The sequence below is a fragment of the Harmonia axyridis genome, chromosome X (genome assembly GCF_914767665.1).
Source record: "Harmonia axyridis chromosome X, icHarAxyr1.1, whole genome shotgun sequence".
NCBI classification, from domain to species: domain Eukaryota; kingdom Metazoa; phylum Arthropoda; class Insecta; order Coleoptera; family Coccinellidae; genus Harmonia; species Harmonia axyridis.
Genome location: NC_059508.1, coordinates 34,917,891 through 34,920,390, shown reverse-complemented (window position 1 = coordinate 34,920,390; position 2,500 = coordinate 34,917,891). Strand labels below are relative to the sequence as shown.

At 47.1% G+C, this 2,500-nt stretch overlaps 1 pseudogene; it reads right to left on the bottom strand.

Annotated features, from left to right (window-relative positions):
* Positions 1-2,500, bottom strand: part of LOC123688224 — an 8,822-nt pseudogene that overhangs the window by 3,687 nt on the left and 2,635 nt on the right.

Genomic DNA, 2,500 nt, shown 5'->3' with positions numbered 1-2,500 from the left:
CATTTTTTGAACCGATTCAAGAAGCTCAGCGTTGGTAATCGGAGAATAAACCTTGCACTCGGAAGGGAGAAAGTCATACACTGGATTCTCATCAGTGGGTGACTCCTCAGAGAAGATCTTCTTGTAATGCTCCTCAATTGTGGCAGCATCAGGATGGGTAATGCTGCTTGAGGGTTCCATTCCATCAATTAGCTCGTTGGCCAACTGTTTGGGGTTGGAGGAAAACTTACGCTGCATATACTGGTATAGTTGCGCTCTATACCTCCTCCGGCCGGCCGTTCTCTCCGGCTTTCTTGGCTGGTTCTTTGGACCATATTTTGGAGTGCGTCCATATGATCTGCAGGTGTTTTCAACCCATGAGTCGAAGGCTTGTTGGAATCCTTCCGCTCTTGTACAAACGACCTGGCACACTGAAATCAGCTCTCGATCTTCTGAGCTGTAGCACAGCGATAGTATGTGCTGTAGTACCGGGTCTGTGAGATCCGGTTCTTCAACATTCTCAGGAATTGTGTCAGGGGCAATATTCTCAGCCACCGCAGTCGACGCACCGTCCAACCCATCACCATCCTCATCCGAATGCTCAAGATCTTCGTCAGCAGGCGCCAGATTTAAGATGTCTACCTCCGCACGCCTATCCCTAAGGTTCCGTAAAATCTCCGTGTATTCGCTGGTGTACCGCTTCTTTTTAACACCCTCACGAGGTCTGTTTAAGTTCTGGGCAAGATAGTCCAGAACTGCCGTGCCGTTGTAGTCCAGCTCCAGCCGAGCCATCTCCTCCAGCTCACCAGTTGTCCACCTTCTTACTCTATCTCTCGACCCCACTTCTGCCGCTAAGTCGGCATTATACTGGTCAGGGTGCGCCTGACGCATATGAGAACGCATTGCCTGATATGAGACATAGACACTCTGGCATTCTGGGCATTGTCCCTCCAATCCAGTGGGAGGTCCCCTACAGAAGCGTCGCTGATGGTCTGCTAAATTCCGTTGCGTAGCATATGACTTTCCGCAGACACACGGGAATGGCATGTTGTAGCTGTTGCTGCCAGACGGAATAAAATTTTTCTCGCCTCGACAATAAAATAAAAATCAAAAATGCAACAACTGAAAATGTGTCCAGAACACCTTCTCTTCTCGAAATATGTAATAAAAAGACGTCGTGGTGGTCCCACGCGCCGTCAATGCACGGGCGCCAGCAATGCAGTTTCCCCTTTCCCGACCAATAGTCCCAATAATCCAGGAAAAATCAACCATTTCAGTCGAAGAAGGAAGTTGACCACTGCCTCCACCATTCTGCAACCATGGTAGGTACTATGATTAATACCTGCTCTTTCGCCATTCTGCAACTTCCAGGAAAGCGTTTGAAAGAAAAAAAACGCCTTAGGGGCAAGTATTCATACCGATCGGGATATAGAATTGGAATCACGCTCACCCTGCATATTGCTCGTGTGTTAAGGGGCAGTCTGTGGTGTGGGTGCGGTTAAAAATCCTGAATAATCACCAAAGTTGAAATTTAGGTAAGTTATTCGCTTAATGTAGCATCGATATCGCCGGTTTTTCGGGCTTCCCGTCTTGATCCGTCGTCCAAGTCTCCTGGCGACGAAATACCTCGTCGTAAAAGCTCCTCTACTGTGTAATAGGCGATAGGGTGGAAATGGTTTGAAAGCTTCCCTAGTGTAATAGGTCAACCTATTTTGGAGAGCAAAAAGCTCCGAGGAGCTTTGAGCTTTAAAAGCTCAGTTCGAATAGCGACCAAAGCTCTGGGAGCCTTTAGTTGCAAAAGCTCACCTCGCATTCCGCAAAAGCTCTCCGTATAGTTATGCGTTGGTAATTTCCAGGCTAAAGATGTTCATACTTGGGCGGAGAAATCAGACGAACCTCTTATACCTCCTGTGCTCCTGGTAGCGTGAAATGGATTTCCTGCAGTTGAACGGCCTTAGGTGGATACTGCTGCAGGGGTTGTAATTTCTGGATGGACAAAAGGCCTTATCTCTTCAAATCCATCAATCCTGGGGATGGAAAGGCAGCTGAGCGCCGATACAGGGGGGGCCGGAAAAACTCGTACCCTTTTTAGAACATGCATTCTACGACAATGATTCACATTAGAATGCATTCAATATTTTCCATCCCGGTAACAAGGAAACAATGAAAAACGCAGATCGGCGATGTTTTGTTCGGGGTTTTTATGAATTCACACTGCGTTAACAAGAAACAAAATGCGATGTTTTCGACGAATAAATGGAAAATGAAATAACTTCAACCCGCGATAACTTTTGAACCCGTGGGTCGATTTGCATCATTCAAACGTCATTTTGATCAGGAAATTATGCACGACACAATGGACACTACCACTACATTTTCCCGGCACGCGGAACCCAAAATAAACTTACAGACATCTGAGCATCGTGCTCACACGTCCGTCCTCCTCGACGGCTGAGAAGAGAGTCATAGTTACTCCCGCCGTTTACCCGCGCTTTTTTGAATTTCTTCACGTTGACATTCA